General features: G+C 46.0%; 2 long non-coding RNA genes across 3 annotated transcripts in view; both read left to right on the top strand.

The window, feature by feature from the left end:
• The window catches only part of LOC122173524 (uncharacterized), a 42,874-nt gene extending 40,869 nt beyond the window's left edge, over positions 1-2,005 (top strand). The window contains exon 4 of the long non-coding RNA XR_006174044.2: positions 1,222-2,005. This is a non-coding gene — a long non-coding RNA (uncharacterized LOC122173524). The remainder of the gene's footprint in view (positions 1-1,221) is intronic.
• A 25-nt stretch (positions 2,006-2,030) lies between these two features.
• Positions 2,031-14,084, top strand: part of LOC135982463 (uncharacterized) — a 127,153-nt gene continuing 115,099 nt past the window's right edge. The window contains exons 1-2 of one of the 2 annotated variants that reach the window (XR_010599838.1): positions 2,031-2,243; positions 3,372-3,566. This is a non-coding gene — a long non-coding RNA (uncharacterized LOC135982463). Of the gene's footprint in view, positions 3,567-14,084 lie in introns of both variants that reach the window. The other variant, XR_010599837.1, reaches the window with a different exon arrangement.

Here is a 14,084-nt window from a genome sequence, read left to right as displayed (position 1 = left end):
ACCCTGATCAGTGACACTAGGTCACTTGCCTGCCACACCCTGTGCCCACCAGCATGCAGCTGAAGCACACTCCTGGGTTGTATGCCCAGCACTCCCTGCCCCACTAGTGTGGAATTAGGGTGCCTGCCTACCACAGCCCACTATTCCAGCATGGAGCAGGTTGTAACCAGCTTTGCCCTCTGTGCAGAGCTGGCAAATGTCCATAATACCTAGCTGCAGCTGGTAAGCATTAGCAAGTAACACCCAGGGCTGACTGACTGCAGTCAGCATATGCAGTATAATGCTTCCAGACTGATGCATATGTTGTCTTTCTAATTTGGCTCTTTATTTTGAACAGATGTCGTGAGAGTGAAAAAATTAGCAACAATTAGTCACTTTTTTTGTCACAAACAACACTGCGCTATAACTGCAGGAGTAAGTAACAGACCCGGGTGTGACTTCAGAAATGTTTTCCGGGAGATGTCAAAGGTAAATGGCCACTTACTGAATGCATCTTTCCCATATGGTGCTCACAGCATTTCAGAATGGATCCGAGCCTTTTCTTGCCAGTTCCCATGGCCAGTATGGCCTTCCTGGTACAGAGATGGACTCTTTCTTATCCGCTACATTACTCTGCACTCCAATTGCCCTTAGTTAAGGCTAATGGGTCCTATTCCTTTCCCAGAAGAGTTATCACTGTCCCACTCTGCCCTTCCCCAGTCCAGTAGATTTTAAGGGGGCTATATGGAACGTTCTCATCCCCACCACTGTCTTTTTTCCTCCCCAAATCTCTCTCTCTGTAGTTTTCAAATATAGGCAGCTGTGGAGCAGGCAAGAAATTTTAGGATTAGGTAAGAGGAACATGGACTGTAGGAAAGCACCTCTCTTATTATCGGGCTCAACCCCAGAATTCTCTTGCTTCATTTTACTGTTGTTAACTTCTAAGGGAGCTGGAAACCCTAATTAAGACCAAACCCCCACACTGCAAGCCTATCCTCCTCCCGCATCTATCATCGGTTAATGATTTATTCCTAAGAAACCAAAGAGGCAGGATTAGGTGCAAAACAAATAACAGTTTATTAAAGGACCCCCAACACCTATACCCAGTAAGCAAAGAGGAAAACCACTCGGGTGTTAACAATACAAACAGGCTTTCAGCCAAGGCCCCAAAACCAGACAACATCAGAGGTGGGTAAGACAAATTAAAGGGATTAACACATCACCATTCTTCTTGTTGCACAGGACCCTGGACACACTGGAACTCAAGACACTACCAGGATCACAGGACATGAAGGGACAGGGAACATGAACATCAGGATACTCAGGACAGGATCAGATAAGCAATCTTCTATCGTCTTCCGTCTCAACTTGACATTCCGTCTCAGCAGGGAATAGACCTTAGTACTGGGCTGCCTCTATGATGGACAGCTGCCATACAGGGCGCCGTAACCTTTTATCACCTTTAGTTGCTGGGCAGGATTCTCTAGGACACCTGACCCTTTCCCGCCCAAATGTACAAAATGAGCCAATACTTCCTGCCAAAGTGCTGCTGCTAGGCAGTTTATAGACAAAGGGAGAACAAGAAGGGGGAATGCAATATGGAGGGTGAAGTACAACTCAAGGAAACCAAGGTGGCGAACTGAAATTTCCTTAGTAAAATTAAAAATTGTAGATGTAACCTAGCAGGGGATTAGGGAGGATGAATAAGTGGTGGTGCGTTTATATGGGGAAATATATAAGAAAAAAGGAAAACACTGACTGAGGTTAATTAGTCTTTTACAATTCCTTGTGACTAGTCTATCTAATGTCGAACCGTCTTAAGAGGCACAGATGCAAAGGATTCTTGAACATTCAAAACAGTCACCTTCAGCTGGCAAAGACTAGGGAAAAGGTGGCTGCCTGGGAGGAGACAAGAAATGCTCCTCTATCATCAATTTGTATAATGCTAGTGTCCAGAGGCTCCAAACAGCATTGGAACCTTATTGTGCTGGGTGAGTGAGCACAAATGAGTAGCTTTTCTTGTGTGTGGGAGGGAGGGAGGGAGAATATGTGTAGAGCAAATATATACATATATTGCACAATGTTTTTTATGGGCAAGAGGGACAAGTGTCAAGACACATGCTCAAAAATGAACACGTGCAACTTTTACTATGGGCCTTTCCCTATTCACCATTCATTCATGCTCTGTACAACCAACAGGGAAAGCAGATTCCAGGCATGGGATCTCCACTGAGAACACCCTATCCCCAGACACTTGAGTACAGGTAGCTTTAACGTCCATGAATCTTGTCTACTATGGTGATACATAGAATGAGAGGAAGGATGAATGCCATGTAGTGCTTTGTAAATCACACAGGCAACATGCTGAGTTGTGCCTAGAAGTGAATAAGGAGCCAGACAGTTGCTGGAGAGCTGATGTAATTTGTTCCCTGTAGCAAACACCATTAATCAGGGGGGTGATCACATTCTGCACTAGCTATAGTTTCCAAGTATGTTGCAATAGTACGGTCCATGTACGTTTCGGTTTATAACCCAAGATTTGGGACGTGTGAAGTGTGAAAATCTTTCCAGTCTTCCTGAACATTATACTTCTCTAGATGTTCTCTCTCTAGGTAACAATTTGCTAGAACAAACTCTTCTATAGTGCAGGTCACATAAATTGTTTATACTACTCCAAATGATTATTTTTTACTTCTGGGGATCATTCATTAGAACAGGAGGTTGATGTTTGGTCCACTGGCCTTTGTCACAAATTGACTATCTCAGTAACCTCAGCTCTAGGAAAGTGACATTTGGTGTTTGTTTGCTAACTGCTGAATTCAGCGGATCCTAATCTTGAGGCACATGTATCATTGACATCCGCACCTCTTACTTTAGAAAGAAAGAAACAGTGATAACATTAACCACCATTGTTGCCCCCTTTAATCCAAAGGGCTTCACAAATCCGATATAAATGCTACAGCACCAATGAAATGAAGCCATTCGTGGGATGGAGGCTGGAAGCTAACTAACTGGGGCACAAGCACAACAGTGGCAAAAAGTATCATGGGATCTTCAATGCTCATGCATAACCCTATGGCCTGATTTCCAAAGTGTCTTAGTGACTCTAATTGCATGGAACTCTATTTATCTACGTTGGAAAGATGAAGGGTTGAGAGGACCATGCTGGGATTTGAACTTCTAGCTCTAGGGAGTCTTGATGCTTAACTTAGTAGGCCATCTCCTCTACACAGTATTGAAGAAGAAGTCTAGGAAATTAACCATTTAATCTTCTCTTACTGTAAAAGGGGTCACGTTCCTCTTGTGCTGAACAGCGTTAGGAGAACTGACAGAGACCATAGACACCACACATGTTTAGGCAAACCCAGGATTTATTTGTTTTTTCATTTCAGAGCCTCAGGATGGAGGCCAGAGGCCTGGAGCGGACAAAGATTTTGAGTGTGCCCATGCTCCCGCAATGAAAAACTAAACACTTACTCTTCTTAAACACGCCTGGCCTTTTTGGACTCTGTTATCCTGCTTTGGGGAATAAAGTCATCACACAACAAAGTCAAGGAAAAATCCCTCAGTATTGCATATTTGGAGAGGTGCGTTGAGGGGGGGTGTTACTCCTTCCTGTGAAGCATTAACTATGAGCTGTTACCTGAGACAGAATACTGGACTAAATGGACCATTGGCCTGTTCCGGTATAGCAATTTCTGTGTTTCCATTCCTGGTGTTCACCAGGGGTTCAAGTTCTTTTGGATCTTCACACAGACTAAAGGAGGCGTTGTGGTTAATTTCTCTGAAACAAATAGCCTCCCCTCACCCTCCTGCATTTAAACATCACAATTGAAATCTATATGCAAGGAAGGCAAGTTGCTTCTTTAGGCAGCATAGAGCCTATACATCCACAAGCACATATTACACAGAAAACAAATGAACCCATTTTCAAAGCAAAGACCAATTTTTCTCTGCATCTGCCTCTTTAAGCCCGAAGTACGGTTGGTCAGCATCAAGATTAGAACTTTGCAACACTTTAAAAGCCCCTTTTCCCCAGAGAGGTCTCTTGAATTTATAAACTCCAGGTTTCACATAGCTACTGTTTAATTTCTAAAGTGTTAACCAAAATTTACTACAACTGCCATTTTATACTGGCATATTTGTTGTTGTTACTAAGGTAGCTATTCCATAGTTACTATTTTGGTTCCCATGGTGATTGCATTGCTACCCGAGTCTGAGATGATAAAATTGCTATGTTGACAGATTCTGATTGACTGTTGATACTGGTTGGTAGCAGAAAGGAAGGCTTCCCAATAGGTTAACATGTATATTTTCAGGAAGAAAACAAGGCAGCACAAATTAGTTTTTGATGCAGTTAAATTTTAGTAGCTGCAGAACGGAGAGTTCAGATGAAAACAGCTGGCAGCCCAGAGGCCGGGTGGTGGTGATGATGGGCCTGAATTTCCATGGGGCCACATTATAGGTGGCTGCCTTGCATTGATTTCTCAGATGGAGCAGGCGTCAGGGGTTTACCCTGCTAAGCAGCTGCCTGCTTGTGCTCTTGCTGGGATGGATGTCCAAGAGGTGAATTCAGCAGGTGTTTAACTTCTATGGAGGGTCTCACAGTGAAACTCAGACTGAGGCTCGTGAGCTGCAAGTGGCTCTTTAATGCGTCTCCTGCAGCTCTTTGCAGCGCATGCTATTAAAACACGGTGTGATTTAACCAGCAAGATGCTTTTACTATGTTATTTACCAATTGTTATCAACCTGCACTAAGTTATTAACTTATTTGCTGTGAGAATAATATATAAATAAAAACGAAATATTTTCCCCGTCATTCACACTATTGTGTTTCTTTTGGAGAATGTTGATCGCTAGTTTGACTCCTGCACCACTGAGGTCAAGGTATCACTGGGCTAACAGAATGGTAATGAACGTGTAGCAGTCATCACTGAACATTGTGTTAACCCCCAGCTCAACATCCAGCCAGTAGAGGATTCTGAAACCTCCACAGCACAAGGGAAAAAGTCACATCCAGAGATCAGAGGGGACCTGGCTCAGGGAGGAGCTGGCTGCAGCCATTAGCATTGAAGCTGGCTGTGGGGGAAAGGTTGTGCAGTGAGTGAGCAACTGTGAGCTGGGGTAGGAAGGCTGAGAACTGGATGGGGGGCACCCGGGTGTGGGCAAGGAGCCAGTAGCAGCGGGTGGACACAGGGTTGCAATCTGCTGGCAGGTGGGTAGTGTGGAAGGGTTGCACTAGGATGCTGTTACCTTCATGCCTCTGGACTGGACTCCCTGCTGAGGTTCTCTCTTTTTCGTGTGTGGTTGTGGTGGCCATTACATACGTGTGCCTAGGAGCTTTGCAGGGTTTATTTCTGGCAGCCCTAGTAAAGGGATCTTCTTTGTCATTCTACGTGCGTGAATGTGTTTGGGAACCCACCGAGGACTAGAACCTGAAGAACCTAGTGCCTGCAGTGCTTGTCTCCAAGCTGGTGGTTCACCTGGTACACTACCAAACCTCTAAGGTACTGGTGCACCACAGCACTCCCAGTGACTCCCTGCCATGGGGTTGGTTAGGGTACTAGCTCAACCACCTAGGTCTGAATCCCATCCCCTTCCCCTAGAAGTTCCCTGGTAGCCAAGTGAAACCTTACAAACCTGCCTTTATAAAGATACTATAGATACCAGTAACAGTCCCAGACCCTGAGCGTAAGCTCTGGGGATGTGGCTCATTAATGAAGAAAGCTGTAGAATATTTTCCTAAAAGTAGGCCCCAAATTTTGGCATGGCTTTGTGCTTCCTGGGAGAACCTTGTACTCCACCCGATTGGTAATGGTCCCCTCCCAGGTCCTACAATACCCTGCAAGGTATCCCTTACCCAGGTCCCTGCAGATCTAGTACAGCATCCATCTCACCTTCGACTGCATGGATGGGAATTCACTACATCTCCTGCAGCCATGAGGGCTGGCTTCACAACCAAACACAGTGGGCCTCATGCAATCTGGTTTGTGGTTCCAGCCCATAAGGCCTCATTCAGTTTCCAAGGAACTTCCAGGGACTTCTGGCTACAAGGAGGGACTGAAGGGGTGACACAAGCCTTTCTGTCACCTGCGCCACAGCAGAGCAGTGTTACACCCTCGTGAAAGGTTTTTGAGGCCCAGGCCCCTGAGATTCCACCAGGTTTGGGCTTTGCCTAGAATTTTGGCTGGGTAGAAAGACAATGGTTTGAGAGGTGAAAAGCTGCATTTCCTTCCTGATGAAGAATGAAAGGTTGGAAACATGGGGAAAATTAGGGCAGGAAGAGGATGGAGGGAAAAAGAAAGAAAAGGGAGTGCAGAAAAGATGTGGTGGAAAGAATGAGGGAAGGAAGAAAAAAGAAGGATGGGAGATGCCAGGGAGGTTGTTGATGGAGTGGGGTAACCGATGCATGTCTCTCCTTTCACATTTCTTTTATTTGCATGATGACCCTGGACTATCATTCAGGAACTTACACAAAGCTGATTGCCTCCTTTTTAGTGTATGCGCCTCAGGGAGCACGTGATCAGGATTCATCTCTGAATTTGGTCCACTGGTTGGATCATTAGCTTCCCTGGCCCAGGCCAGGTACTGTCGGGGGGGTGGGGGGGGAAGAGCAACGTGAATGCTGATCCCCTTTCTTAATAGCATCCTCTGGAGCAGCGGTTCCCAATTTTTTTCCTTGCATGACTCCATTTTCAGATGGGCTGCTTCCCCTGACCCCAGACAGCATGAAAGACACCATTTTAAAATGGCATCTTTTTCATGGTGTGACCTCGCACGCACCATATGTAGGAGGTCGTGCCAGGCAGAGGATGCCATTTTGTAAAATAGTGTCCTCTGCACACTTGGGATTGTTGCGAGCCCATCCGCTGATGGAGTGACCTCTAGGGAACTGCTGCCCTAGAGCTTGGAAATGACCATGTTCACAGCCCCATTGCTCCTTAAAAGAAAGGTTTGATTATTGTTCTATTTTCTTATCTTGGTAAATGCTACAGTGCTTTACTGCCTGCCGCTTCCAATCTCCTCCTAGCCTCCCTGCAATCTCTTTGGCAGTGACTGTAATTTACTGTGAATTAACCCAGTCACTGGGGAGTGCCTAATGGCCGTTCTACAGGTTCACAGATTATCTTAAGCAACTGATATTTAGTGCAGAAAGAGGGAAAACTTCTAAAAGGTTTAGTAAATGTCATGAAAAGTCTATTCTGGAGCTCAGTTTTTATCCAGTGCTGTGTTGACACAGCACGGCTTTCCTGGATCCAGGTGAATGCCAGGCTAGGCGCATTCTGACTTCTGGAAAGCCTTTAAAGGAGACCGTGAGATGCGTATGTGTGAGAAAGGAGGGCACCTGCCATTTCCCCTTTTACATAGCATGGTTGCACGGAGAAGAGGAGTTTCTAATCCTCCGAGGCTTTATCTGCACAAAGATGCCATGTTGTTCTTTATCTCCCTTGTGTTACTTAATGGCTGGGCTGGTTCATACAAACCCAGATTACAGCAGATAAAAAAAGCAAGGCTCTGAATTATTCTGTGGAGGAGGAGGACGACAACTTGGGTTGCAGGATGAAACCGCAGCCTTGCATGGAACTGCCCAGGCTGCTGTGTTTTATTTCTAAATCTCTCTACTCAGCTTAAGCCTTTGGCCCTTAATACATTCTGAATCAAAAAGAGGCAAAGTGTGTTTTTTTCATTGCAGTGCCTGTGGGCAATGTGTAGCGCCTGGTATAATACTCTTGGGTTAGGCTTCTGCGGGACTTTCTATCCTTATGGCCCTCATTGCAGTAGATCAGGGCTGTTCAATTCAACACACTTGCTGTTCAGCTTTTTTTCTCTGTTTTATTTTTTTATTTCTGTTACCCAGAGATTACTCACTTGTCTTGGGGGCCTGGTGGGAAGGCTAGAAGGTTTGAACAATAGTCTCCTAACAAGGGGTTCTTTTCTCTCTGCTGTGTAGGTCTAGAGATGCCTGGGAGGAAAAAGGGAGGGGTGGGGAGCAGGCTGGGGTTTTGCCTTATTGCTTTGCCACCCATCACACTCCCAGTCAGACAAGAACAGTTACTTTCATGGTACCAAACCATACATAACTTAGTCTTTCAAATCTAATGACAGCACTACTCCACAGACTAAGCACAAGTTGTGTGTGTGTCCTTTGAACAGACCAGGCAGTCATCTTTTTATCCCTAGCTTATTTAAGTGACGGGGTGATTGCAGGTGGCCTGATCTCCTCAGAGAACTCCCTCCTGCTGCTGTGATCAGGAGCTTCACCTCCAGCAACCAAACAGAAGCAAAGTCCCCAGACAATGCAGCAGGTGGTGTTTGCAGCTGCTCACCTGGCCTTGTCGTTGTCCTGTGTGGGGTGGCTAGAGTTTGTTGGGTTGTCTTACCAATACTAGACCCAGCTGGTGTAGAATAGAAGCCCGAAGACAGCAAAGGTCTCTGTCAGTCCTGTTGTCTCAGTTACAGATTCTGATCCCATTGAGGTTAACAGGTGCTCAGCGCGTCTGACAATCAGGCCACTGCAGCAGGTGCTTACATTTGTTTAGGTACTAAGTTTTGAAAATGTTGGTCTATGTGACTTGCTGAGCTGAGATTGGAAAGAACCCAGGATTCCTGACTCCCAATGCTGTGCCTCTGGGCCATGCTAACTCATACTGTCTCCCCCTTTTATCCACCTCTGGATGGTACCTTGTCTAATCTCATAAATTGTGGAATGAGTGACCCAGCAGAGGTGAGAGTCAAGACTGAGGCCCTAACTGCTCCTGGGAATTAGAGACCCTTTGGCAAACATTCACAAGAGTTAGGAATTTAGCCTTGGAGTCCTTTCTAATTTATAACTTGGGTAATTACGTTCTGCCTATTTCAACTCTTCCTACGGTTTCAAATGAATTATAGGCTTCTGCTGCACCTTCTGTCCTAAACTATGTAGCGTTGCTGTTAAACAGCTGTAGTGTATCCCTCCAGAAGTGGCTGCATTTCTTCGCTCAATGTAGTGATTCCTATAACTAAATTTGTAAAGGACTTTGGCATCTTTGGGATGAAAGGCACTCAAGAAATGTATGATATTATTATTATGGAGGGAAGCCTCAATTAGGGTACAATCCTCCAGTTCAAAGCTCACCTACAGGCCTCTGAACTTTTGCCCCAGAAATCTCTGAATGCGAGGCATCATCCATCTCCTCTTTGACATTGGAAGTCAGGCCAGGGCTTAATGGGTTGAAACACAACTCCTGCTCTCCAGCATCAGCTTTTCAGTGCCCATTACAGCCCTTCAGCCACACATCGGAAAAGCATGGGCTTTCATTGCCTTTTTTTCCTCATCAGACACACTCAATGACCTTCAGGCAGTATAATGATACCATTTCAGGCCTCTTTCCCCCTCCCACTCAGCCTTTCTGCTCTGCTCTCAGGTACAAAGCATACACAATACAAATATTTATTACATTCCATGGGGGATATCATATTTGCAGTGAGCCAGGCTCTGAGACCCCACCCCCCCTCCCAAGACTGACTGAATTACCCATTGATTAATAGTACATCTTGTGGTCTTCTCGCTCCTTGCAAGCAGAAACTTGAGCCTAAGTCTTGAAAGGGAGGTTTGGGATATTTGCAATGTTGAAATGGCAGCACGCCACTGCGGACATTAATCATAATGCTGGTTAAAATAACAAGACAGCAAAATTATCAGAAATATCAAGGAGTTGATTTAATTACGGGGAGTACACACACTGCAAATGCTTCTTAACGTTCTCCATGTCTCAATTAGATGGGGTTGGAGTTCTCTTTGTTCTTGCTTTTGAACAGTATGAAACCCTGTAGGTTTGATCAATGGCGAGGGACAGAGAGGAAATGAGCAGGAGACGAAAGGGCTGAGTGTCTCTAGAAGCTGTCATGGTAATTTATGGTTGTGGCTGATAAAACTTTTAGCTAGTCAGGTATGACTTGGGAAATAGCAAAAGCAAAGTGGCAGCTCTGAGTCTGCAAGGAGGTTTCCCAAACTGGAGGAGAACTCAGCTGAGGAAAGAAACCTGGTTAATGGGTATCCATCCTCAGCTTTTTGCCCAGGGGGCCTTTCAAGAGTGAACTCTGGACGGCTGACCTCACTGGCTCATCTCTGGTGACCTTTCCAAGTTCTTGAACAATTAGAATAGGATCAGTTGTCTTGCAGAATGTTTTAGTGTCAGGGCCACTGCAGCTAGAGAACAACGATCTTGCTGCTTGGGGCAGGTAGGCCCAGGGACCAGGAGATACTTGTGGCCCGTGGCAGCTGGGACGTGAAGAGGCTATAGGAGAGAAGACAGACTATTTCTTTATTGACATTTCTGTGGTGATCACCAGGGTAGCATCTGAGTGCTCTATGAACTGTGTAGTAGCAACTGTGCCCTCATTCCACCCCACAAGCCAAGCAGTATTTGTCTGCATGTGTACTTGGATGGGAGACCACTAAGAAAAAACCCAGGTGCTGCAGGAAGTGGTGGTGCTAATTCAGTCTATGTGTGGCGTGCTCTTCCCTTTGAATCACTACCAAACTAATGTCTCAGCATGACAGCATGAGGGTGCTGTGCTGTTAAAGGCAGCATTTTCTGGAGGAGAGAGGAAAAAACCCACTGACCTCTTCAGTTCATTACAGATCCCCAACACTCCTCCCAAGAGTTAAGGATATTGGAATTCTGGTCTAATTCTAACTCAGGCAGTTCATTCTACTACTTACATTCTTCCAGTAGTTTCATTCTTCGTTTCTGATCTTAAGCTGCTGTGTGTTGCTGAACAGTTGCTACACCTAATCCCCACCCCTAGAGATGACTGTATGATGGGTGAAGGGACTTCTGTATATTATAAAATGCTTTGGGGTTCGTTGAGATCAGGGACCCTACAGAAAGCAAATAATATTGGCTAGAGCTGATAAGCAGCTTTGCTGACAGGGAGCCTGAAGCCCCCTCCTCTCCCACCCAATTTGTTTGAGACAGAAAGCCAGGGAAGGAGACAGTTTGTGTGGGTTCATGTCCTATTACCCAGATAGTGGAATTTACAAACCCCTTTCCTTCCTTACTGCTTGATGGTGACTCGACACAGAGAGGACTTAACCACAAAGGAATCCACTACTAGCCAGTTGTTGTCCTGCCCTTCACCGCAGATGAGATTCTAATTGAGGCTCTCATGGTCCAAAGGCAACAGCAGTTCTGCAAGATGAGCCAAAATCCCACTGGCGCCCTCCTAAACCAGAAGGAGCTAAGCAGTCCTGGGCTTGGCTGGGAATCATGCTGCAGATCCTCCTTCCTCCCTTGTTAGAGGACACCCCTTTCCCTCTCCTTTCCCTCACTAATGAGTGGAGTGCTAAGCCACAGAAAGTCACCTACCTAGCATCTGGAATTTCACCCCAAGTTGCCACATCTCTCTCTCAACCCTTTCCTAGAGCTACAGGTGAGAGATGATTTAGTTATGGTAATTATGAGGTGATGCTACCGCTTTGCTGATCCAATTGTGTCCCAGCTGCTTTCGTTGCTGATAAAGGAGCCGGCGAATGGAGCATTGGAGACATCGGTGAGATGGATGGTAGGGTGGAGAATGGTCAGTACAAGTGACCACTAATGGTCTAAGTGAACTTCTCCCTCCTGCACTTCTCTTCCCATTCCCCACATTCATCTTTTGAAAAGTCTCATACCACTGCACCTGAGACAGCTACTTACTGGTGGTGTCTCTGAATAGGTCAGTTCAACACAGACTGTACAGACCACAGTCTTGTACTCTAGTCAGCATTAGTATATCTGGTTTGGTATTTTGGGGATCCATCCCTGCCCCTCAAAAATTAGACAATTGGTGACAAACGGCTCCCAATCTGTATTTATTTCATTTTGAGAGGCCCACAGAGTGGGGCAATTGACAGGCAAAGAAGGAGAGAAATCTGTAGTCTGGAGGCTACAACATTGTTCTGTGTACCACACACAAAGCCCTGTTACAGAACAGCTACTGCTGTATGGCACTGGATGAATCCACTACCTAGTCCTGCGAACACAGAAGTTGTATCTATTGATTTGCCCCTGCATGCGTAAGAGGGGAGGTCAGAGAAGAGTTGCTGTCAGTGGCAGTGAGTAGGTGACAGAAAGTTGTGTATCGCGCACACATACACACACAACACAATGATATCTCCAGACCTGACAGGTTAGATGTTCAGTTTGGTGCCTTGGGTACTTGTCAGGAACCTAAAGTAGCAAAACCACAACACTGTTCACAGCCTTGCCCTTCTTGCAGCACATGCTCTTGCAGTAAAATAAATAAATACATACATACTCCCCAAATTATCCAAACTGAGCTGACGGTTGAGCTAACACAGTTAATGCATAAATCCCTAATGTGACCAATTGCTACAGTGGGCTGTACCAAGTAATTGCTTGACATATTTGCTTACACTGTCTATGAATCTGATTATCTTATCCTGGAAGGATAACTCTCAATGATCAGTAATCCACTGGCTCTCTGTGCTGCTTCATACAAATTCAAAAAGATTTTCTAAAAAAAAAAAAAAAAAGAGCTATAATTATGCCGTGTATCTGGAATCCGTATCCAAGTGATACCTTTATGGTATGCCCTGGTGGAATTTAGCACCCACCTAGATCCACATCCTCGGCTCACCCATTCCTCTCCCTGTGACTTATTCTAATGCTCCAAACCCCTCAGCAGCTTCAAACACCCACTGTTTTTTGTGTTATTTTTAAAATCAACCTGTCAGAGTAATATTTCCTTCTTTTTTCTGCCAAACGTGGAATTTCTCCTTTCCCTTCTCCTTTAAATTACCCCTGCTCAAGGCCTTGGGTGGATTAGAATTGGTGCCGGGCCAGTAACTGGTGTCCTGTATATAAAATTGTCACTAAGCTCCCTTTACACCACTTTGACCATGTAAAGAGGCCTTAAAGATCACATCAATCACTCTTATTTAAAGGCCCCTTTACTTTGTCATGGACATTTAAAGGGACCTTAGGGTAAATGAGAACAGAGCCGGCGCCAGGCATAAGCCGACTAAGCAATTGCTTAGGGCCCCCAGCAGCTCAAGGGGGCCCCCTATGAATTATCAGTATGTGTTGCGCAGAAGGCCCCCCAATATATTCCTGAGTAGAGCCCCAATGATCTAGCACTGGCACTGAATGAGAATCAAGCCCTGCAGCTTTAAAGACGGTTAGCTCACATTCCTGTAAAGCTAGGAAAGGGAGCTGTATCCACCGGGAAGGAGAAATTACCAGCTTTCCAGTGGGAGTCAGTGCTGCACTCATTTCTAGTCCTGGAAGGGCCCAAGAAAAGCCGCCTATCTCTGAATGCTTCAGGTGAAGAAGAAGTTGCTCTGGAAGTTGGTAGAATTGCCCTCCCTGGGGCTATTGCAGGCTGAGACCTTACATCCACCTGTCAGAGGGTGGTTTGGGGATACTGAGCTCAGTCTTGACATGATGGAAAAGGAAGGGACCAGTTGTCCCCTGAGGGGGTCTCTGATTCTACACACCCCTCTCACACCCCAACACTTCCATTCCACAGAGTCAGGAGTACAGCCCTGAAACAAGGTGCTTGACTGACAAAACAGCCAATTCGCCCCTAAACTCATCCCATCTCAGTTATATTGATCCTTCTATCCCCATTCCCTCGACCCCAGCCCAGGAGCAGCTCATAGGGTGTGCGGGCCAAGGGACACAGTCTGCGTGAGGTGAAGGGAGCATATTTACGGAACATCTCTCTAGACTGGCTGTCCCCCAGGAGCGTTGTGCTAATGCGGTGCTGTCACCCCGGGGCTGCTGAGTCAGCACTCTTCCCTGCCTTGCCACCTCCTCCCACTGCGCACACCCCCTTGCTGTCGTCTCTCTCTCTAACAATATTTCTGCTGTCCCTGCTTGTTCAGTGGCCTTTGCTGACTGTCCTCTGGATTTTATCAGCCCAAGTCACTGAAGCGAAACCTGACCAGCTCAAGCTGCCAGGGCAGCAGCAGCTGGGCTATTTGACTGATTCCTCCTCCCTGCAGGAGACTGAATGTCACCCACTAATACTGTTCCTCTCTCGAGGGAGAGAGATTTATTTTGTCTTTGGGTCTGAAGCGAACAGCGTGTCTCTGGCTGCAGGAGGGTTTGGCTTAG

This window comes from Chrysemys picta, chromosome 3, assembly GCF_011386835.1.
Source record: "Chrysemys picta bellii isolate R12L10 chromosome 3, ASM1138683v2, whole genome shotgun sequence".
Taxonomy (NCBI): Eukaryota; Metazoa; Chordata; order Testudines; family Emydidae; genus Chrysemys; species Chrysemys picta.
This window is presented reverse-complemented; position numbering and strand designations above follow the sequence as displayed.